General features: G+C 41.4%; 1 protein-coding gene across 10 annotated transcripts in view; it reads right to left on the bottom strand.

Annotated features, from left to right (window-relative positions):
• The window catches only part of ZMIZ1 (zinc finger MIZ-type containing 1), a 491,983-nt gene that overhangs the window by 361,642 nt on the left and 105,804 nt on the right, over window positions 1–24,537 (bottom strand). For 9 of the 10 annotated variants that reach the window (XM_034775977.1, XM_034775973.1, XM_034775967.1 and 6 more), the window contains exon 3: window positions 9,516–9,637. The exons of the other annotated variant lie outside the window; for it this stretch is intronic. The gene's annotated coding sequence lies outside the window, so the exon portion shown is untranslated. The remainder of the gene's footprint in view (window positions 1–9,515; window positions 9,638–24,537) is intronic. 10 annotated transcript variants of the gene reach the window in all.

Genomic DNA, 24,537 nt, shown 5'->3' with positions numbered 1-24,537 from the left:
TAAGATGATCAATGCATGGATGAAAGATGGTCTGGATAGAGCTAGAGAGAAAAAAAATAAAATCTCATTAGACAGTGGTGTGGCAAAGTGTACTCATAGTTGGCACAGCTGGGAGACTTGTTCAGTTTAACAGATTGGGATGCAGATATGGACTAGCAGGTTGATGCTCCACCCAGATAACACCTAAGTAGCTCTTATAAATGGTGAGATAGCAACTGGAAGGAGTCTTGGAGATTATAGTCTCATTCCTGATATCAAGAGCATGTCCATTTGTTATAAGAACTCTCAGTTTATGGGTCTTGTTGGATTTCCATATGCTGTTGGATGACCACATAGGATCAGTTGTCAGGAGTGTCTTTTCATCACCTGCAGTTGCCCAGGAGGCTGAAACATTTTCCTTTGAATGAAGACCATGCCTTCGTGACTCAAGGTTGAATTATTGCAATGTGTTCCACATGGGATTATATGTTTGGACTATTCAGAAGCTTCAAATGCAGAAGAGGGTTGATCGTGCATTACGTGATACTCCGTACGGAACACATTACACCAGTGCTCTGTGAACAGTATGGGCTACTGTTACATTTTGATGTAATTCATAGCACATGTCAATATTAAGAACCAAAAAAAACTGGGGGGGGGGGAGGTTACCAAGATGTCTAACCAAAAGTGGCACTGCCAACCAAAGTGGTCTGTGAACGGTTGTATCTGAGATATCTTATCAAGTCTTTGAAAGACAGCTACTCATCACTGTCAAGGGTTTTCTCTTCACAATGGACAATATCCTAGAAGGTAGAGAATGAAACTGTTTTACTAATGTCTATTGTGTGCCTCTGTCTCCAGAAAAGAGCTTGGAAAAACCTGTTCCATTTAAAAAATTTAATAAGGATGTTCAGGGGAGAAATTGAGGTTTTGTTGGTATCTGGACAGTAATTGATGCTGACAGTCAGGCCAGACTGGTGAGAGAGGGGATTGCTTTCAAGAGATGTAAGCAATTCACTTTTTTCCTCACTCTAAGACAGGGGTCGGCAACGTTTGGCACGCGGCTCGCCAGGGTAAGCACCCTGGCGGTCCGGGCCAGTTTTATTTACCTGCTGACATGGAAGGTTTGGCCGATCGCGGCCCCCACTGGCCGCGGTTCGCCGTCCCGGGCCAATGGGGGCGGCGAGAAGCCGCGGCCAGCACATCGCTCGCCCGCGCCGCTTCTCGACGCCCCCATTGGCCCGGGACGGCGAACAGCGGCCAGTGGGGGCCGCGATCGGCCAAACCTGCCGTGTCAGCAGGTAAATAAAACTGGCCCAGCCCCCAGGGTGCTTACCCTGGCGAGCCGCGAGCTGAACGTTGCCGACCCCTGCTCTAAGATAAGACGACCTTATCCTGCTTACAAGAAGTGTAAAACTAGAGATGTTAAGCAAACTATTTATTTTATTTTAATTCCACCTCCTCTCAAATAAATCTTGGTTTTGCTAAGATTACTGTTGAATGGGTAATTCCATGTAAATGCCCCCAATGAGAAAAGAGTAATCCATCTCCTCTAAAGAGATGCCGAGAAGGGAGTCACCTGAACCTATAATCAGGCTTGAAAAGATTACATTTTTATCAATAAATATTGGTAAATGTCGATTTCACCATGCACATACAAACCAACGAAAAGTATTTTGATCGATAATAGAAATTTGCACAAAGACAAATGCTCCTTGAGATTATATTAGAGTTTAAGGATATTTACTTTGTATGTTTTGACAATTTGTGTTAACATTTATAAACCTTTAACTTCTTACAGTTGGTATGGCTATTTCCACCTTTTCATGTTCTCTGTATGTATAAATATCTTCTGTGTGTTCCATTCTATGCATCCGATGAAGTGGGCTGTAGCCCATGAAAGCTTATGCTCAAATAAATTTATTAGTCTCTAAGGTGCCACAAGTACTCTTGTTCTTTTTGCGGATACAGACTAACATGGCTGCTACTCTGAAACCTTTAACTTCTTGAATTTCAACATCTGTTATTAAATAATTATTGTCTGACTCCCCCAAAATTTCCAGAAACTCTGAAAATTTAAACTTGAAAAAATATTGAAAAATGCTAAAAATAAAAATTGATAGCTATCAAAATTATAAAAAATAAAAATTGAATTCTGCCAATTCTATCTATAACACACCCCCTCAGTCTCAATCAAGGCACACAGACAAACATGTCCTCTCCCAGCGATTTGTTTTGCCATCAATCTGCAACAGGAGAACACAAGGAAAAAACACCAAGAGATTTTTAGTATTAGTATTAGTCACCGTTCCCTGCTGATTTCCGTATCATGATTAAGGTGTTGGTTTTATCCAAAAAAACTTAAACAGTTTGGGCCCTGCCTATTGTAAAGGACTCCTCTCTTCATGAGAGATTCCATGGCAGTTGTGATCAATGCTAAGTAATCAAGCTTTTATTCCCTTTGTGTAAATGAGAGGGGGATGAGGATAGGGCTCTCTGCAAATAGGCCTTGGCTGTGGAAATTAGTTCCCTTCTTGATCCATCAGAGCTCTTTGATAACTTTTAGGGCCCATTTGTTCTTCTGGTCTTTCTTGGGAGATGTGATTTTAGAGAGTTGATTGTTGGCTTTGAGTCAATACATAAATGTTTTTGCCCAATTAGTTTTTACAATATCAGACACAATGCTTGACAGAGTTATGGACCCATTTAAAATTATTTAAATGAAGAAAGATACAAACTTTCCAACAGCATTCGTTTAATAATATTGCCTACCTCTCAAATCTCCTCCTTTTCCCAGACCTTAATGCACTCTAGCCCCACTGGTTATTACAATTATATCATGTTCTACAGGAAAGCACATGACACATTCATTAATAGAACATCTGCACATTAGGAAGTGGTAATAAACCAATAACTACAGACTGATTCTTATTCCTCTAGGACAGCGGTCCCCAAACGTTAGGGGATCGCACCCCCCTTACCCGTATCTGTGTCCCCCCGGAGCCAGCGGGGCCACAGCTCGGGAGGCAGATGGGGGTAAAGAGCTGAAGTTGGGGGTGGGTCTGCAGCCGGGAGCAGGGCCATGGCCAGAGGCAAGGTTACGGGCTGGCGCAGTAGTCATGGAGCTATGCCAAGACTGGGGGTGGGGCCAGATGCGGAAGCAAGGGGGCGCACCCCACACTTTGGGGACCTCTGTTCTAGGAGGTGACACTTCAGAAGACCACTCCGACAACTACTCCCCAACCTCCCCACCAACTCAAAGGCAATCACATTCTGCTAAATATGATGTGGAGCCTAAACTAACTGGTGGTTCTTGCCATCCGTGTATACTCTGTACAGAAAAGTCCTCTCAGCCTTTCCTGCTCTTGCCCACTGAGAAATTACTAGCTTAAAGCAGCGCAAAGTTATGTTTTATTCTGAAAGTGCCTATGGCGAAATAAAAAAATATTGTCTGGAGAAGGGATGTTTGGGGAAAGGCCCAGTAACTATTGAGTGTGCTTCAATCATAAAACTGATGGCACTGAAAAGAGAAGCTCTAGACAAGTGGTTTCCAATCATTATTACACAGATACTTCAGCTTCTTCTGATTAGTACTCTATGCTTCCCCCATCCCCACCTTAGTGATCTGCTTCTGTGCTAGGTCACCCCAGCACCATCTCCCAGTGCAGCTGTTTATACTCTTCCCCACAATGGCACACGGGATGCTCACAAGCAAGGTATGGAATAGTCCAAGCTCATTTGTGAGTGGTAACTGAATGGAAATTGGTGGGCACTGGCTGAGAGAGTTGAGCATAAAAGCTATGACCCAATGCTCAGCATATTATGTCATGAAGTTCTTGTACTGCTACTGATTTTGCCACTGGACAAAGATATATAGGGGAGTATTTTCAAAAGGCACAAAGGCACCAAATTCCCATGAGAAACCAATGGCAACCAGGGGCCTAAAGCCTACCTGTGCCTTTGAAAATCTCCCCCTTAGTGACTTACACGCTCCAGAGAATTGCACAGCTTTTCAGTAGCAATTAAAGTGCCTTTCTCTCATCAAGGAGAATTCTATAGGATAGTTGAGGAAGAGGAGCAATATTTCAGAAAAACCAACCAACCAACCATGTGCTGGCTGGAATCCTAGAATTTCCATCTTTTATTTGGATTTCTGAAAGATAAAATGCACTAGGTACATGTTCATTAAAAACTCCACAAAGTATGTAAGTAACACATGTTTTGGACTGACCAATGTCACATCCAAAGATGTTTTCTGGAGCAGAAAGCTTACTTTCATACCATGGTGATGGGCAACCTTAGAAAAAGATAGATTAGATAGGAAAATCCACCTAGGTTTCGTCTCCCTGACACAGGGAAGGAGCATGCATGGAACTATTTGAAAAATTGTATAAGTATTAGTGACTCAAGTGGCCAGGTTATATGTTGCTGCTTTGCCCTGGGTAATGTTTCTTGAAAATCTTTGCACACAATAACCTGTTTATTACACACTGGTTTTTATGTGGGACCGAATAAATTAAGGATTTTTCACCCAGCTGAGATTTACTCAAATTAACTTCTGTTATTTCTCCATTTCACTGTCATAAAATGAGCTCCTTTTGGAGGAGAAAATAAAACAAACAAGCTATGGTAAAGGTCAGGTGAGAAGTAAAACAAGTGGTGCAATAAACCTAACAAGAATCTATGTCTTGGTAAGCAGATAATCCTGGAACGTCTGCTTGTTACTCCGAGAGCTGATTTCTCCAATTGGCTGCGGGTAGTTATTGTCCCTAGACTTACTCTGGAATGATGATCTCAGGAGAAAGGAATCATCACCATCAGTTCCAAGAAGAGGATCAACACACCAGAAAGCATGCTGCTCTCAGTGCTTTTCCTTTTATACTGTGATATATTTATACCCAGGAGAACGCTGTTCATGTGCAGCATCTGCTCTGGTCAGGGAGGCCCCTACTGTTACCCAATTTTACAACTGAGGCACAAGGAAGGCTGATGCTGGCTAAAATCCTCCCACATATTCCACACATGACCACACATGAGCCAATGAGGGTTGGTAGCAAGAAGAAGATTGATTGTTTTCAAAAATACTCCTCAAATCCTGATTAAGCACCCTTTACACAATACATACATAAATAATAATAAATGCTTTTCATCCCTAGATCTCTCAGTGGTTTACCAAGGAGATCTGTATCATTTTTTCCATCTTATGGCTAGGGCAACCATGCCACAGACAAAAAAGTGTCTTGCCCAAGTTTACCCAGCAAACCAGTGGCAGGAGCTGGCACTAGAACCCAAAGCTGATGTCCAGCACTCTATCCATTAGAAGACACTGCCTCTCTTACCAATTTACATTTATATGGTGATCTCTCCATAGAGGAGCCTTGCAAAATTCTATTTGTTTAGTAATACATAATTAGTCATTTACATAATCATCATGTTCCCCCACCTTGGGTGGGCAAGCAGATTTTGTCCCTGTGCGTTCATTATAATTTTACAAGGCAACCGTAGAGTAGGCTTCCAGGATTTTATGTACAATGGTGCTTTATTTTAGCTCATCGTTTTCCAGCCTCTGCCCCCTCATTCTGTGTCTTAGACTATAATCTCCTTAAGGTGCGGCCCATGTGTCTTTCCTATGTTCTATGAAGTATTGTGTACATTTATGGCAAATATAAAGGTTTAATTAAATACATGACAATGAAAACAAGATCAGAAAGGAGTGCTGCCCTCATGCTGGATGCAGTCCAGCTCCTCAGGGCATGGAAAAGGAATGCTCCAATAAGAAATGCTGGAACACTGGTCTAGTGGTTAAACATTGGAGTGAGGAAAAGGAGACCAATGCTGCATTCTTGGGTCTGTCACTGACCAGCTATGTGACCTTGGTCAAATCAATGCATCTCTCTGCTCCTGCTTCTACTCCCAGCTTTTGTGTGACTTGTCTATTTGGACTGTGAGTCTTTTGGAACAGGGACTGTCTCTTACTATGTCTGTATAGTGCCTAGTACACAGAGTGGGGGGCTCCCAACAGAACCCTGCCATCCTGACTCCAAGCCTCCTGCTCTGACTAGTAGAAAATGTTTCCTTTAAAAAAATTAAAATTTATAATTCTAAATACTGAAAATACATCTTAGTACTAGCATAACTCTTCCAATGGCTTACACTAATTGCCCTCATTTTTTCTCCTTATTACTACTGCACATTTGTTCCCCATTTCAGAATGCTTTTGAGTTAGGAATCTATGGAAAAAATCACAACAACGTGCTTCTAAAATCCTGACTGTAATTAATCAATACAAATCACTAGCTAAAATCTAGCCAGCCTAAACAAAGAGCATGAAATATTTGCTTTACTACAATATCAACATATTAATAAGCAGACAATCTGGTGTAAGCTTTGGGGATTTTTCCTCTTTTGGAGAGAGTTAGGCAAATTGTCAGGGAAAATTAAGTTTAAAAAACTGCAAGCTAGACAAACCAATATACCTCCAGCTATGAAATCCCTACCTTTGAATTACATTCAACCATAACATTTAAAAGTATTGATTGTACCTAAATTCCCTCCTACATGAAAACGATTAAGAGAAGTTGGAGCACTGAGAAAAATACTAGCTCCTCAAGAAAATGAAAGAAAGAGCATGAATAGCAAGATCCTGACACCCTCTCCCAATAGGAATCCCGTGTGTTAATGAGACCACTCTGAGGTTCATTTTGGATCTGAACTAAAGGCAGGTCTACATGGCAATTAGACACAGGTGGCTGGGCCGTACCAGCTGACTCGGGCTTGTGGGGCTCAGGCTCGAGGGCTCTTTAATTGCGGTGTAGCCCTTTGGACCCAGGCTGAGCTCTGGGACCCTCCCACCTTGCAGGGTCCTAGAGTCTGGGCTCCAGCCCCAATCTCTACAATGCAATTAAACATCCTCTTAGCCCAAGCCCCAAAAGCCCAATTCAGCTGGCATGGCCCAGCCTCAGGTTTTTAATTGCAGCGTGGACATACCGTGAGCCCCAAACTTACTTCTGAGTTCTGATATGAACACAACAGAATATCACGCTTCCCGCCCCATTCATTTTATATGTAAGGTGTGTGGTTGGGGGCGCAGGGGAGGGCAGACTGGGGAGAGCTTTGTATGAAATCCTGCTCTTTCATTAGCACCTATTATCGTAATTTACCAGTGGGATGCGATCACACAATTCCCATTACAGCTGATGTGACCTATGCACAGAGAGGGGAAAAACAGACATGAGAGCATGCAAGTGATGCCATACCGGGCAATCTCTAACTCTCAGAGGATGACGTTTCTGATGGTTATTGGCAGATGCCCTTGGCTCTTCATCAGGGCTCCCATCACAATTAACATATTGCTTGATATCTTTAACCTGCTCGATCATTACCCAGTTTTTAACTACCAAGGGAGGAGCTGGAGGGCGGGGGGGGGAAACGTGGTACCTGGATCAGCCAATGTGGCGAAGCACCAGACTCCTGTGACATCAAAACCCCTTGGAAAAGGGTCCCCTGTTCTTTACAAACAACTTTCACCCCAGACCTGACAAACTCATGACAGCAGACACACGTCTTTCAGGATATTTATTCATAAAGGGTAACATGTAAGGTATCTACAGAAAGCTCGTAACTTGTCAAGATTCATAATCACGGTGAGATGTCTGTATGAATAATATTTAAGGAATAATGTCTTTCAATATGAAGTATGCTTTATGGACTTTGAAGCAACTGAAGGTAAAAAGGAACTTTGCAAGACAGGGGTTCGCCCTCTGTGAATGGAAACATAAGGCTGTTTTCAGTATAACAGAGGAAGAAGAAGCCCGCTGAATCCTTTCACTGAGGAGACATCTTGAGGAGCAAGGTGTTCTCATGAAAAATTGGATCCTAGTTCTTGAGAAACCAGCCAACTCTGTAAGAGACTGAACTTGATGGGGAAAACCTACTTTATTAGATAGGAAAGGTAACTATTAATAAAGTATATGCAGGTTCGCCTTTTATGATTGTGTTTTGTATTGTAACCATTTGTTTCCATCACTCTCTCTTGTTTCTAGTTAAATCTTTATTGTTTCTTAAATAAACTGACTTTTGTTTTATAAATAAGTGCTCACATGCACTCTGTGGTTCACAGGAGTGGTGGTCTGAGGTAAAACCAGTAAACTTGGGTATGCTGCACCTCGGGGAGCAGAGGATCTGTGATCTCTGTGAGTAGCCAGTGTCAGGGGCTAGATAGCACAAGGGGATGATTCAAAGGCAGTTGTGGGTGGGGGTGCTCCTACTGTTAACCTGCAAGGCAAAGGTAGGGCTGGCATAGCTCAGAGGAGAGTGCGTGAGCAGCTGAAAGGCTGGTGGTGTCAGGGATCTGACATCCAGCCAGACACAGGCAAGACTCCCTCATGCTGGGGGCAGGGCCGGCTCCAGGGTTTTGGCCGCCCCAAGCAGCCAAAAAAAGAAAAAGCCGCGATCGCGATCTGCGACGGCAATTCGGTGGGAGGTCCTTCGCTCCAAGCCAGAGGGAGGGACTGCCTGCCAAATAGCTGGATGTGCTGCCCCTCTCCGGAGGGGCCGCCCCAAGCACCTGCTTGCCAGGCTAGTGCCTGAAGCCGGCCCTGGCTGGGGGAAGGGAGTAACAAGGTGACCCACAGTCCTGGCTGCCCCAAGAACTGTCACAGCTCCCGTTTTATTAGGCGGGAAACTGATCCACAAAACAGTTAAACAACTTGCTGAAGGTCGTGGAGTTAATTGGTAGGATAGCCTGGAATAGAATTCAAGTCACCTAATTCCCCACCCTGTGCTATTATTCAGGCTGAACATCACTGCTTCCTTCCTTTAGGGCTCACCTCTGCCAAGTGCTGAGTACCTCCTGCAAGGTGCCATGTGCTTTCAACATCCATTGACTTCCAGAGCAGCAGTCAGGTCACACAGGCATTGTTCAGTACCTTGCAGGGCCAGGCACCTCATTAGTATCTGAGCCAATCCACTCCCTCTCTATCTTGCTGGCGCTCATATCACAGTTCACATTACTACTGCTTGGCACTTAAAATAGCACCTCGTATTTTCAAAGCTCTGTACAAGCATTAACTTGAAACTAGCTCCGTGTATGTACTAATATCAAAATCAGGACCAGCTCGCACCCAGCCACAGCTAGCAACAACATAAGAGTTTCCTCTGCAATCCAAAGGAATAGATATTTAGCAGAAATGCGAAGTCCTAGACAGGCTTTGCGTAAAGGTAGGTCTGATCAGTGGCAGAGCAGATTAGAGAGTTCCCGCCATGTGTCAATAATGACAAAAGAACAAAAGGTATTTGACGTAAACATTGCTTCCAGAAAATTGGCAAGTACCAAGTGTGGTGTCCCTGAACTCTCAAAATCCCAAGTGCTTTTCTTTTCCTTTTTATACTAAATCTGAGCACTATTGCAGCCAGAGACAAAACGTAGCGTCCACACTCTCCTGTGTGCAAGTGAGCTACTTAGATGAGGAATCAAAATGGATGTGGAAACATAACCCAGGCACTTTTGTAACTTCTTCAAAAACAGAAAGTTTTACCTTTGCACTGTTCAGCACTTAGGAATAAACTATATGTCTGTTTCGAGTCATTCGTCGGACACTGCTGGCAAGATGTGTAATTTGACAAGTGGATCTCGTAGAGCAAATTGCTCGCACTCTCTCTGGAAAAAAAATTAAGAGAAAAAGCATTTTTTTTACTTTGTGTGAAAAATCTAAGTCTTTGCTTGAGAAAAGTGAGAGAAAAAGCTAGAATTGTACTCTCAGAGGAGAGAGATCTGTTTGGGAATAGATTACACTTCATCTTCTTATGCAGATAATCTATGTTTTCATTGAGCAACTCATTGTGCAGCAAGCACTTTTGCATGAATTGAAAGAAACTTTGATTTATCCAGCTTGCCAGGTTTTGTTTAAGAAAAACAAAGTAATATCTTGCCTGTGAAGATGATAGTCACTATGACAGGGAAAGGCCAGTATTTTTAGCTGAATATACAAAGCCCTTGCTGTCTGTCTCTCTCTCCTCTCCTTTCCCCCCTCCCCCAATCACCAGCCCAGCTTCGGAATTATCTCACATAGCATTGGTTGCAGCAGCCGCTTCCAGCACTGCACTTTGACCTGCTGTTAAGTTCTTTACTAAATATGAATTAGTTAGTAGATTCCTTACTGAGACTGTGTGTCTGCTCACACACACGTGTGTGCACGCACATCTGTATTTCCACTTTACACAAGACTTGCAAAATAAAAAAATCACTGAGTGATATGGCAAAGGCTGCTTTTAAATTTACTCTCCCCCGGAAAAGCTTACAGGAAATAGTTTAAACTCAGCAATCCTTAGAAATCATGTGTATGAATTAGTGCATGTTAGTTAATTCAAAACGTCTTCTACACAGTCTAATAATATTTAACATTGATTTCATATACAGAGATCTCCATTAAAATCTGTGCCCTTTTACTTTTCACAAGATTGATGGTACTAGAGTATTTCCTGCACTTGGTATAAGGAATACCACTGTAATGCTAATTACCTGCAAACAGCAATTGCAGAGATTTTAATGGGGAGCACTGTCAGTCATACAAGGTTTTCAACCAATTCATGCATACCCAGGTCACTTATATTTTTCTACATTTATGTAGAAAACCTTTTTTATGCACCAAACCAGACGAAATTAGATCCATTCAACATTGAGCTTAATAATTACTAGTTATGGGGGAGAAAAAGAAGCAGAGAACAGGACTAAAGGTCACAAAATGATGTTGCACCTGGCTAGTGTGGTGACATAGAAATCATATAGTTTTCCCTAAAACTAGAAATAGTCCACAAAGCCCTGACTGACAATGCTGCATGCTTGTACACAGACTATTGAAATCAAGACAGAGGATATAGCGTCTAATGCCTTCCAGTTGAACAGAGAGAGAGAAGGGGCTTTTCATTACAATCTGATTGAGAACACCACCAGAGAAGCAGGAGATTGGTAATTAGGAGGGGAGATAGGCCAGAAGAGGGTTGCTCTCTGATGAACTGATTCACAGAAGAGGAGGATGACAATTTCCCTTTCCTATTACCTAGAACGTTCACAAATATTTTAGCTGTGTGGTGAAAAAGCCAAGCAGGAGGCGGGACCAAGAGAGTCAATGGTTTGGGAGTATTTTAAAGAAGAAATAGGCCTACACCCATTGCCCAAACTCTACTGCTCCCTAAACTTTGGATGTTCCTATGTGGAGGTATTTCAGAATTTGAGTTTTCCATCTTTGCCCTCTCTCCCAAAGGCAAAACCCAAATCCTGCCACACCTGAATTCTGGGTGACAGAACAAAAAAGCCTCCTCTACTGAATCAAGCACATATCTGCTTTAAAAACCTTTACAAAATGCAAACATCCATAAAATCAGGAGATGCACAACAACTAACGTTGATCTTAATCTCCATTGGAGGTCAGAGGAAACACCCTCAGTTTCAATTTACGAGTGAAGCAAACCAGAAAGTTACACCAGCAGAGCTCCTCATTTTAAATCGGCCATGCTATCACTGTTTGCATTCGAATTAAAAGAAAAAGACATTGAGGCATATCAAAACGAGTATGGGGCGGAAGCTAGGAGTTCCCTATCACAAAGTCCTAGTTCTTCAGTACACGTGACCAAGTCAATCAACCTTTCTGCCTCAGTCTTCCCCTATATAAAATGAGAGTGACAATCCTTACCACATCAGGACGTTGGGAGGAATAATTAACAGACATCTGCAAAGTACTTTTTAAAAATGTCAAGCACTACATAAATGCTAACTATTTCCATTATAATTATTTAAAATGCTAACAATGGTTTAATTTTAATAGGGGGGAACATACAACTACAATTTCATTTTTTTCCACTTGCACAACAGTCAAAGAAAATCCTAGCCAGAGTCAAGCAAAGCCTCTCTTACTGCTCTACCAACTGGGATGGAGGAGACTACATGTGCGCATGTGTGGTGAGAGATGGTGGCGAGGGGAGGGGGAAATGAGGAGAAGGAACATTGCTTTCCAAGGGCCAGACTGGTTTACCACACTGAGCTGAGTCCTGGACCGCACAGCTGCAAGTTATAAATGTCCAGGCAGGCAAACATGAGTGGCATCCCCTCCAGTCTGCCAAAATTCCAAGCAATTAGAACAGCTAGCACTTTCAGCTCTTTTGCAGGTTGCCTAGATGGAGCCTCAACAGCAGGGAAGAATGAAGGGAGGGAGCGTTGTTTTAAGAAAATATGTTAAATCAATTTTATTTTTTATTCCCACTGCTGAATATTACTTGGCTCTCTCCACAGCCTTTATGAATGTTTGCCTTACGCTGTAATGTGTTTGCCAGAAATCAATATCCTCTTATCCTCACTAACTAGTAGCCAATGTCATCACCTTTCAAGCTGCCCAGTGTCGCTGGAACAGGAGAACTGGTTTCTTACTTGTCTCATTTCAGACAATTCATAATGTTCGACTTAGACACCAGAGATAAATACTCCTATTGCAGCTGGTTGCCAACAGCTTTTAAATCAAATTCCTTGTCTTTCAAATGCACTTTTCCACTGAGTAAATAGGGAGGGGCCATTCCAGGACCTCATTTAAAAAAATACTGCATGACCAGAATATGGGGAATTTTAAATTGACCCGCCAGGATGGCTGGTGAAGGGTTCTTACCCTCAGGAGATGTGGGAGAAAGGAAGGGACAAAGCAAGTGATTTCAAGTGCTCCCATAGAGTACAAATGATGGGAACAACAATTATTATTTGTACGGTAGTAATGCCTAGAGGCCCTGATAGTGCTAGGCACTATATATACTTGTAACAGTGGGCAGTCCTTGAGTTAACAACTCACAATCTGAATGGACAAGAGAAATGGTGAAAGGGCACAAAAAGGAGAAATGATCCCAAGGTCAGTGATAAAGCCAGCAATCAAACCTAGTCATCCTATGTCCCAATCCCATGCCCTAATCACCAAACCATCCCACTCCCTCAGTCATTCAATGGTCCCTCAGCTTCAGCATTTCTGACCCCTAATGCAAAAATCAGAGTAAGTTCCTTAGAAATGGGGGTTACACATTTTATAAAAGCTTATAGCTTTTTTCCCTCTGCTACAAATCTTCCCAACACATGAACAAATGGTTTCTAGATCAAATTTGTGATATGACAGTATATCCCCTTTGTATTTTAATCTTGCCTATGCTCTTCATTTTCTGTTTTGTAAAAGAGTGTTAATAACAAGCTATCATTCTAATTCTCTGCAACTGCATGCTGGGTATGTCTACACTAAGGAGGCATAGCTCCATAGTGTAGCGAAGACACAGCCTAAAGCGACGAAAGGGCTTTTCTATCAGTATAGGAGCACCACCTTCCCAAGTGACAGCAGCTAGGTCAATGGAAGCATTCTTCCAGTGACCTATCTGTGGCTACACTGGGGGTTAGTTTGGCACAGCTACTTTGCTCCTGGACATGGATTTTTCACACCTGACTGACACAGCTAAGTCAACCTTAATTTTCAGTGTAGACTAGACCTCTATTGAAAGTTTATCCTCCCAGAGCATTGAAGATGAAGTTATTCCAACACCCATCAGCTGGGTAGCATCTGAAAGCTTGGGACAACAGTCTGACTCAAAATAAGCTGGGGAGACTTTACCACAGAGCAGTGCAACCCTGGATGCTTTTTTTGAGTGCCTTCAGGCTCCACCATCTGACAATCACTGCATAGAAATGGTATCTATATGCCAAGGAGAAAAGTTGTGACACTGCCACCATTCCTCTTTTGGAAAGGACAATGCAAAAATCCAGCTGTCTGAAAAGCATATGTGATTCTACAATGGAAAATAACAACCTTTAATGATCAGGCAGAAGAAATCCCAAAATTCCAGATGACCCAATATCTTGCTTCTGGGAAGCATGTGCGACACATCTTGGTATATGCCCCTTGGATTAGTCCAATCAGTGATAGAAAGCCTGTGTTGTTAAAAAGTGGGGAGAGGGGGCTATTTCCTCCTCAGCACCACTAGATAAACAAATTCGCACCTAAAACACCAGTGACCCAGCCACATAAACACTGCCCAAGTTAGGGCCAAAATAGCAAGTAGCCAGGAGGCTGAGAGGGAGATAGTGGTTATTTTGGGGGAGGGAGGGGGAGGTTGTATAAAACCCATCTCACTTAACACACAATTGTCCTGTGAAGACTGTGTGAGTCCCAGCATGCAATGCTTGATGTTGCCACACACCGCATTATAGAACTGTCTTTGACCCACACACAGTACAGTACAGGCTGCATGGAACCCGAACCCACACCTACTCAGGGTGGTGCTCTGTCTCCCTTTAGTGGTGGCTGGGCCATATCTACAAGCTGATGACCCTGCTGCAGCCTTGGTGAAAGGAGCTGTGTTTTAGATCAAACAGCAGAGACTCACGCTTTCAGATCCTAAACGTCCGAGTTTTGATTCCTGCTGCTGATATCACTCAGGGGTGCAGTGTATTATGCACATTGGCCACCCCAATAGAACATAAAATCCTCAAGACCTCATAAGCTAGTCTGTTTATACGCTTCCCTCCTTACACTCATCTCTTGGAATTAAACTGATCAGTTGTAACCTTTATATCAGAATTTCATCATACAGATGCTGGAAAGAAAGCGTCAGAATGCTGCTGTTGGAAATGCCCCTACATTTTCCTCCCAAAGGGATTTAGTATTGCAGTTTAATACATTCTTCTAAATGGGCAAGTGCCAATTTCGACTCTGTTAAGACGAGTACATTTTAAATTTGTAATGCATGCTTGGTAAAAAGACAACAGGCTTGTTCATGAAACACCAAGGTTGGTAGTACAAAATAGTGAAGCAAGAAGTGGCTTATAGTAAAGCAGGATCCGTCATTCTGGTTTTATATTATACCTCTTCAAAACCGTAAAGCTGCCTCTACGGGGAGAGATCCATCATTCAAACAATAGCTTGAAATAAACCACAATCTGATGACTGTCATAGCCCCTTTGACACCACTGCCTACCATCTCCCAGCGTTTATACACTAATCAGTTTAGTCTTCCCACTTGGATGCATCTGAGGCAGCTGTTTCTAATGGCTTGTATTTTCTTAAAGCCTCATAGAGCAGACAGCCAGGGCTCTACAATTTCCTCTGCTCTCTCGGCAGAGACTGCCCCAAAGGAGGAACAAAACAACAAGAAAGAGGGCATGGAAAAAAAAAACATTCATTTTCATGCTTCCTGAATCATGGAAAATCTCAGCTCATTCTAGTTAATGATCAATTGTTCTTTTCCAGTGTTTTAAATAAAAGCCTTTCTACAAAATCTGACAGTTATCTATTACTAAAGTTAAAATTCAATCACTGGTCTCTTCACAAATAGCATAGGGTTTTCCTTTTATTTATTTTTTTTAAATTAATATATTCAATTTCAAAAAGATCTTGCCAGCAGCTGAAGTTGATGCACTTGAAGTATATGTGTCACTCTTATTTGTAACTTTGTTTTATAAATAAATTATATAAATAGGCTTCTTTGATTGCTCAGAGCATCCAGCATTAAGTACTGGGGCATAGCTTTAGGCATAATTGTACTACTGAATTCCTCAGCTGCCTAATTATCATTCATTTTGCATCTATTTCTGCTAATTAAAAAGAAAAACTCTTAACAACTTTTACATAAATACTATATTTGTTCTCTGTAAAGACATGAGGTTAATTTACCAGTTATTAACAGATTATCTAATTTTATAGCTGTCATTCTGCAGAGGCCAGTACCCCACAGTCCTGGCAAAAGGAAGCAAAAACGGAGAACTGAAGTTCTCTCTCTCTCTCTTGCTATAACCCCCCTACCTAATCTTAGTCACACTCATTTGCTGCATCATTTCCAATTTTGGATTGTAAGTGGACAATCACCAGGGACTGACCCCAGGGGCTCTCCCAGAGCTAACGGCGGGAACCTCCACACCCTGAGCAGAAGACGACTCACACTGAATTCAATGACTCTTGGATCAAGCCCTAAGGGTCTTCACAGCAATTAAATAACCACAGCTGGTCCAGACCATCTGATTCAGGCTCAGGCTGTGGGGTTGTAAAATTGCTGTGCAGATGTTGAGATTTCACAAGCTCTGGGACCCCGCGAGAGAGGAACGTCTCAGAGCCCAGGCTTCAGCCTGAGCCTGAACGTCTACACAGCAATTTTTAGCCCTGCACTCTGAGCCTCAGTTAGAAGACCTGGGTCAGCCATACCATGATCTTTAATTCCTGAGTGGCCTCGCTGGGAGCTGTAGTAAGCTCCACTCCACTAAAAAGAATGAGGAGTACTTGTGGCACTTTAGAGACTATCAAATTTATTTGAGCACAAACTTTCGTGGGCTAAAGCCCACTTCATCAGATGCATGGAGTGGAAAATACAGTAGGAAGATATACACACACACACACAGAACATGAAAAATGGGGGTTGCCATACCTACTCTAACGAGACTAATCGATTAAGGTGGAGATCAGCAGGAGAAAAAAAACTTTTGTAGTGATAATCAGGATGGCCCATTTCAAACAGTTGACAAGTAGGTGTGAGTAACACTAGGGGGGAAATAATTTTTAGTTTGTGGAATGACTCATCCACTCCCAGTCTTTATTCAAGCCTAATTTAATGGTGTCCAGTTTGCAAATTAATTCCAGTTCTGCACTTTCTTGTTGGAGTCTGTTTTTGAAGGGTTTTTTGTTGAATAATTGCGACTTTTAGGTCTGTAATTGAGTGTCCAGGAAGGCTGACGTGTTCTCCGACTGGTTTTTGAATGTTATAATTCTTGACGTCTGATTTGTGTTCATTTATTCTTTTGCATAGAGACTGTCCAGTTTAGCCAATGAACATGGCAGAGGAGCATTGCTGGCACATGATGGTATATATCACATTGGTAGATGTGCAGGTAAACGAACCTCTGATAGTGTGGCTGATGTGACTTGAATGGTGTCCCTTGAATAGATATGTGGACAGAATTGGCAACGGGCTTTGTTGCAAGGATAGGTTCCTGGGTTAAGAGAGCATGACACAAACACACTGAGCTCTTTGGAGCAAGGTCTCGCTATTTCTTTTTGTATGTCTACATGGAAAAGATGTGTTCTTGACTTGCATTAGCTAACACATTTTAAAACAGCAGTAAAAACAACGAGGAGTCCTCGTGGCACCTCATTGTTTTTACTGATTCAGACTTAACACGGCTACCCCTCTGAAACCTGTCATAAAACAGCAGTGAAAACATATCACTGCCCTATAGGGTAGCCTGGGCTTGCTTGAATTGGAACTGCTAACTCGAGTTAAAAGACAAGTTGCTGTATCTTCACTGATATTTTAATCCAAGTTACTTAACATGGATTAAGATAACCTGAGTTAAATTTCCAATTTCAGGAAATCATGGAGAGAGTCAGACAATAATTATTTAACAACAGTAGAGTAGACACATTCAAAAAGTTAAAGCTTTATAACTGTTAAACATAAATTATCAACATCACATCAGAAGATATAAAATAAATATCTTTCAAACCAAAAACTCTAATACATTCTCAAGAAGCATTTTTCTTGTTTTGCCTCTCTGTAAATTGTGATGATGTTTATCAATGGAAATATCTTTTTCGTTGGTTTGTGTGCAATAGATATTGGCCAACATTTACTGATAAAAGTCTACTTCTTCCAAGCCTGTATATAGATAAAGAGTAGCAGCATTCCCATTTTACCCAGGGGCTGTCCCTGATCCTACCTAGCCACTCCAGGCAATGGGCTCTCCAGCCAACCTCACTGGTCTCGGATGGGGACCCAGCAGCACCTTTCCCTGCTGTTCAGTAATCCTCTCCCCACCTCCTCTGATTACTACCTTAGCTGCAGCAGCAAGAGCTCCTGCCTTCCTGAAGGCTGCCTCTCAGCTGTGCTCAATGGGAGCCTCTGACTGAAGGTGAGAATCGGCTGCTAGCACTTACTTTAGGCTGAGAAGGTTGCAAAGCCTGCACTCCATGCTGGCATAGAGGTCTGTCCCAGTTCGAAGGAAGGGAGAGAGAAACAGAGCAAGAGCACAAATGATCAGTAGTGAAGGTGAATGACTGGGGTGAATAGCCAATGTAACAAGACAATTCTGTTTCAAACAACCCAGGGATCTGGGGGCAGGTGGGAGACAATGCACATTCAGGTGAATTTTAGTTCTCTCTCTCTCTCTCTCTCTTTCTTTTCCTATCACCATTCTAAGGGAAAAAATAACTTAAAACACACCCTACTGCACACAACCCCTTAAATGGTTGGTGGTGAAGACCACCATGCCTTCCACCCAGCACCTCAGCTAACTTGGAGAACTGTCCCTTTCAAAAGACAGCTGTCAGCATTTAAAGCCAAGTTCTTTCTCTGAGTGGAGAATGCACATAACCTGATGGAAGTGGAGGGAAAAAGGAAAGCTGTCTCAGGTACATACCTAACCCCTCCAGTCGGCATATGTGCTATTAGGACAAAGGGATCAATACCCAGCCAGCCTCCACCAAAATACAGGGCTTTAAGATGGGCTGAAGGGCATTTAAAGTAGGGAGCCAAATGGGATGATCCTCAGGATGACATGAAAAGTGCAGATAATCCAGGGGGAAGGAAGTTAAATACCAAAACTACAATTCATTGGTACACCCCCAAAAAAATGTTTAAGGGCCAGATCCTGAGCTGGGGTAAATCAGTGTAGCTCCACTGACTTCAGTTTACGCAAGCTGACAATCTGGCCCTTAGTCTTTAAAGATAGACAATGCAACCAAAAGTTCAGGCAAGAACAAACAAGGCTGATCCCACCAGCTCAAGTTTTGTGGGCAAGCAGCATTTTAGCTCCCCATAAATCTTCTATTGGTGCATTCATTATAAATATTACCACTCCAGAACTCCTCCGCTCCCTGCAGGTAGTAGCTGGGTAGCCAAGTAGCTCAGTTCAAGAAGCATGGGTAGAAGTTTTAATTAAGATTAGACACTACTACTTAGGATTAGTCACTCTGTACATCAGAAAAGGGGGAGGGAGTGTAGACATTCGTATATTGACTTCTGAAGGATTCTAGTGGGGATAGATAGTATTTAATTTTTTTATCTGAACTGAAATTAAAAAAAAATATTCTATGAATAGTCATTAAAAAAAAAAGAATCCCACCAGACCACAGAGATGTGTAGACTACTATACTATTAACAAACTGTACGTGCAAGAGCTAACTGAACATACAGGAAGATGTAAAAGATTAATTTCACTACTAGCAAGGACAGCCAGTGCTGGCCTAGAAGTCGCCAGCCATACATACAGAGTGTTAGATTGAATCATTCATTTGGTAATAGCTAAACATTTGGGTTGGCTCTTTTTATTTGCCTCATGTTTGAGCACCTCATGAGTAGCTCCTTTTTGTTTAGGGTCCTCTTAAATTTCAACACATTATTCAAATTTGAAAAATACACAGCAATAAAATAGAAAATGTTGTCAGAGGAAAAATGAATTCTCTTCACCAGTATCTGGAGTTCCACTGATTCGAAATAACCCACCCTATTAACTGTGGTATGTTCATTGTTTTGGGTTTGGTTTTAGGGTGGGTTATTTTTTATGTTTCTCTTGAAAAATTAAGAATAAGTTTAAAAATAACTGGAGATTACAATTAATAAAAACTAGATTACATTGTTTGATCTAAGCTATTCCCTTATATTACAAAAACAAAACAAATGAATTGGCTAAGTATTTCTTTACCTCGGAATTTTATTGAAGGACTTCATGATATTAAAATGACAAACTAGATCATAGAGTTCAAAAGGCAACATATACTTTATATAAAAATAAAGTGTTACCTTCATCCCCATAGTGTATTAAGAGGGCTAGAATAAATTTAGATAAGATATCCACCAATGGAAACGGGATTTGTGATTACAAAGCCAAATAATGAGACCCAATTCTGCAGAGACTTACATGTGTACAAGTAACTGGATGCACTGTGAGCAGTCCCATTAAAGTCAGTGGAACTAGTCATAGGGGCAGATCCTCAGTTAGTGTAAGCTGTCCCAGCTCTACTCAAGTCAATGGAACTGTAACCACTGAAAAACAGCTGAGGATCTGGCCCACAGTGCATAAACTTAAGCACACAGATAAGTCTATTCAGGATCAGAGCTAAGGGTTTATATTTGGAAAGGTGATTTGTTATCCCCATGTTTAACCCTACCAATGAAAACTAGCTCACTTTAATAGCCAATGAAACTACTAGGCCAAATGAATGTACGTACACCCATCAAAGCTAAAGAAAGTGGCCTCATGGTGGAATTTGATTAAAATATGGAACAAAGCAGTAGGATCTCTAAAAGCAGTCCATTTTTTGACAATATAAAATATAGACATTATTCCAATGCACCTTCAAATGAGCATTGTTAACTGATAGGAAGTAATACCTTATCAGTTAGATTTAATTAATATAGTACTAAAATTATTTCAAAAGACAAATTAGAAGAGTTAAATTTAGCATTTCATAAATATTTACAGATGAGAGAGTGCAAATATTTTGGACCAGATTTATTTACAAGTTTGGACCGCTCTGTATTCCATCAGACAGAAATCTTGTCCATAATTTTGATGAATAAAAAAGCCCTACAATGTTTACCAAAATGCAAACTAGCAATGGCCTCAACAAACAGATATTTTATGGATGAAAGAGTAATGACTAAAATTTTAACTGAAGATATATTGCCTACAGTTTTCAGATCAATTAAATATCCTCTACAGATACTACTCTAGATGACTAGTACACTTTTCTAGATTATTTTTTCATATCTACAGATGTAAAGTGACATTGGACACTTTATTTCATATGCTGTGTTCTAGTGCTTCATTAAAAAAATTTTCACGTATTTTGTGAACGTGCTACACACAGTACTCAAGTGGTCAGACTTTCATGCCCAACTGTGTGTGTGTTTGGCATCTATGTAACCATGCTAGAACGAAGAAAATAAGGAGAAGTTCTGTCCTATGGCTTAGTAGGTGGCCAATGAAGCCGCAACATTGGCAGGTCTGTGGTAGAATTCTTGAGCAGTATTGTCTAGTGGATAAAGCAACAGCCTATGATGCAGGAGACCTGGATTCTAGTCCCAGCTCAGCCACTGGCCTGGTGAATGACCTTGGGCAAGGAACTTCATCTCTGGGTCTCAGTTTCCCTATCTGTACAATGGGAATATGATGGTTGCCTCCTTTGTAAAGGGCTTTTGAAATCTACTAATGGCAAATGCTATTTTAAAGAATTAGGTACTATTAGCAGTAATCTCATTGTGCCTCTGTTCCTGCAAAATGGGTGAAATATAATCCACTCTCTCTCACTTATCTATTTAGACTGTAAACTCTTTGGAGCAGGGACTGCCTCTTAGTACATATTTGTACAGGCCCTAGTATAATGGTGTCCTGACCTCAGCTGGGGCCCTGAGATGCTATTGGAATACAAACAAACAACAAATGCAAAATTGCTGTCCTTTGGAAATATGGCAGATTGCTTAATATGCTTTCTTGATTTAGTTAAAATATTTACTATTTCTAACTAGAAATAACATGACAAGGCATAAGGTTAAGTATATTTTACTCGTCTGGTACCCATAGATAGCCACTTAATTTAAAGTTTATATGGTGTAATTGTGACTTTACTCAATGACAAGAACAACAGAAAGGAAATTTTGGACACAACTAGCAGGATTTTTGGTTTCTGTCACTCCCCCTTTTGTGTGTGTGTGTGTAAATGATAAAATTATGTAAATAAATGCATTACAAATAATTGACAATTATAGGAGGTACACACATTTATTACTGGCTTTATTATAACTGCATATAATCTGTGCAGGGAGGGGGACTAGATGATCTTTTGAGGTCCCTTCCAGCCCTACAGTTCTATGAATCTTTAACAATTATAAATTGAGATATTTGAATTTATATGTAATTGATCAGAAGTAATAATATTCATGAGCATTTTATTATAATGTTCCTTAATGGACAGAGATCATATTTAATATAACAATTTGAAATTGAATAATAGTATTGTTAGAACTTATTACGAATGGTGAACAGAACAATTTCTGCCTCAGGAATTATTTCAGTAACATTTTATGTCATAAGATATTCATACACTCCCTTTTGTATTTTTATTACTAAGTTCAATCTATAACATTTTTTAAACTGCCAGGCAAAACCAGAAGCTTGTCAGTGACACAATAAAATACATTCAATGTTGAGTAGTCCTTTTCTCACTAAATTTTGCAGATTACAGAGAAAGGGAGGAGGAGAGAGGCACAAACATCTGGAATATCTTCCCCCTTTCTATTAATCAAGAAACCCTGTTAAAACCCTCTTCTTCCACCTCACCCTTCATCTCTCAGATCCAGTCTGCTCCCACTTTCCCCCTCATCTTTTATTGCTTGTATTGTAGCTACCTGAGTTAGTCTGTAAGCTTCTGAGGGTAATAAGGGGGTTCCTTTTGAGTTTGTATAATCTAAATTTGAAATTCTAGCTCATTGAAGTCAATGGCAAAACTCCATTGACTTCAATGGGGCCAGGATTTCACCCTAAGTTCTCAGTAAATAGTCACACTCTCGCCTCTCTTCGCATTATTTACAAGTGGCAAAGCCATTCCCCGGTTTCGCAGGTCTTCCCGAAAGTGGTAACAGAAATCCCAAAAACTTTATAGTACTCCCACACACACACAGTCATCTATGTTGTTAAAATCACTGTCTCCCGCTGAATTTTCCCATTTGAAGTCTGTTAGTGGAACAGTTGGGGCGGGGGGCTGACAACAACATTTGCAAGTGCAGCACTAACTCTGTTTTTAGAATCATTTGTAATTTAAGCAACTGTTTTTGAAAGAAAAGAACCATCACAAACGCTTATATCCACAGACTGGTATATGGAGAGCAAGAATACACCCGCTACTACACATTCAGTGCGGGGAAGCACAGAGGAGCAATCAGAAAGATGCCAGGGTTGCAAGGGTTAATATATCTGCTCTTTATTTAGATAGACTGAGAACCAGCAACACTCTTGGCAACATTTAGAGTCAGTCTGTGAAAGGCACAGGCATACACAACCTCTCTTTATATTCCCCTTTTCAAAGCACATTTCATGTTTTAATCATTTTGTTTTTAAATTGAGTTCACTTCCAAATATCCCCCCCAGCTCCAGCGCCCCCTCCCCCACCACACACACACACACACACACACACACGCAGCCCTTTATTGCCTGGTTAATATCGTTCATACACGAGGGCAGGCCTGGGAAGCATAATTACATATCTAGTACCTGGCTGTATATGAACACTCCCAGTGATAGGGGGTTCATTGCCAAATCTAATTTGTGAAGAGCACGATTTGCAGCAGATGGATAGAAAAGGCCCCCGCATGGGGTTGCCTTTCATTCTGCCCACTGGCCTCAGCAAGAAGCTATTCACTGCCTCTTCCCAAGGCTAATGATACAGAGCATTCTGCGCAAGACTGAAATAATCCTCGTCCAAAGATTCCAGCATTAGCCTTCCCTTGCAAAAGGAGCACTGTCATATTATAAGACAGAGAATGGCCATATCACAACTATGATTTAAGGAGATTCAGTATACAGTATATTAGTCACCTTGCATTCCTTTGTAGCCTCGAATGGCTCTCTTTAGGCATATCAACACTGCAATTAAAAAAACGCTGGCTGTCCCGTGCCAGCTGACTTGGACCGATGGGGCTCAGGCTAAGGGATTGTTTAACTGCAGTGTAGAAATTCAGGGACCCTCTCAGGACCCTAGAGCCCAGGCTCCAGCCCAAGCTGGAAGGTCTACACTGCAATTAAACAACCCCTTAGTCAGAGTCCCATGAGCTAGAGTCAGCTGGCACAGGCCAGCCATGGGTTTTTAACTGCAGCGTAGACATACCCTTTGTGTCATGCTTCCTTTTGACCTCTTAGCTTCTTCCTGCCAATAAGCTTGGAACAACCTCTAACTTTTGTGTTCCAAATACCTTCCTATTCCTCTAAATGAGTCCTTTAAAAAAAAAAATAATAATCAGCACATATCTTTTGCAAACACACAATGAAATCACTGACATGTCTGATCCATTGTCTTGTGTATTTTTTTTTCTGCATTCTATTATAAGGAACTCGGGGCAGAAATTTGATCTTTACATGTCTTATAAGTCACTGCATACACTTTTTTTCAATTTTAGAATTGCAGAAAAGGTTCCACATATAAAATTCTCCCACCAGTTCCTGTTGTTAGTTCTCACTGTTCATACCATGGTTTCTCTACGTGCAGAGAAGCCAGATGGGATTCCTGCTTTCCCTCTCTCTACACCCCACCTTTTGGTGTTCCATTTATACAATGATTGTTAAAAGAGGAAGCGGAGGAAAACTTGTATGGCTCTTGTTTTGCCATAAAATTGCCAGGTGGGCCAAATGCACATTTGCTGTGAATTGCCATTTGCTTTTCATAAGTTCAAGCTTCATGATGCTAGACATTGGGGAAACACTTTCATTTTGTAAGTGAGCGGCCTTGTCTGGAAATATCATTAGCAAAAAGAAACCTACGTTTCCTATTCACTTTGTCTCATTAT

Source organism: Trachemys scripta, chromosome 7, assembly GCF_013100865.1.
Source record: "Trachemys scripta elegans isolate TJP31775 chromosome 7, CAS_Tse_1.0, whole genome shotgun sequence".
NCBI classification, from domain to species: domain Eukaryota; kingdom Metazoa; phylum Chordata; order Testudines; family Emydidae; genus Trachemys; species Trachemys scripta.
The sequence above is the reverse complement of the archived record's forward strand: the minus strand, read 5'-3'. Positions and strand labels throughout refer to the sequence as shown.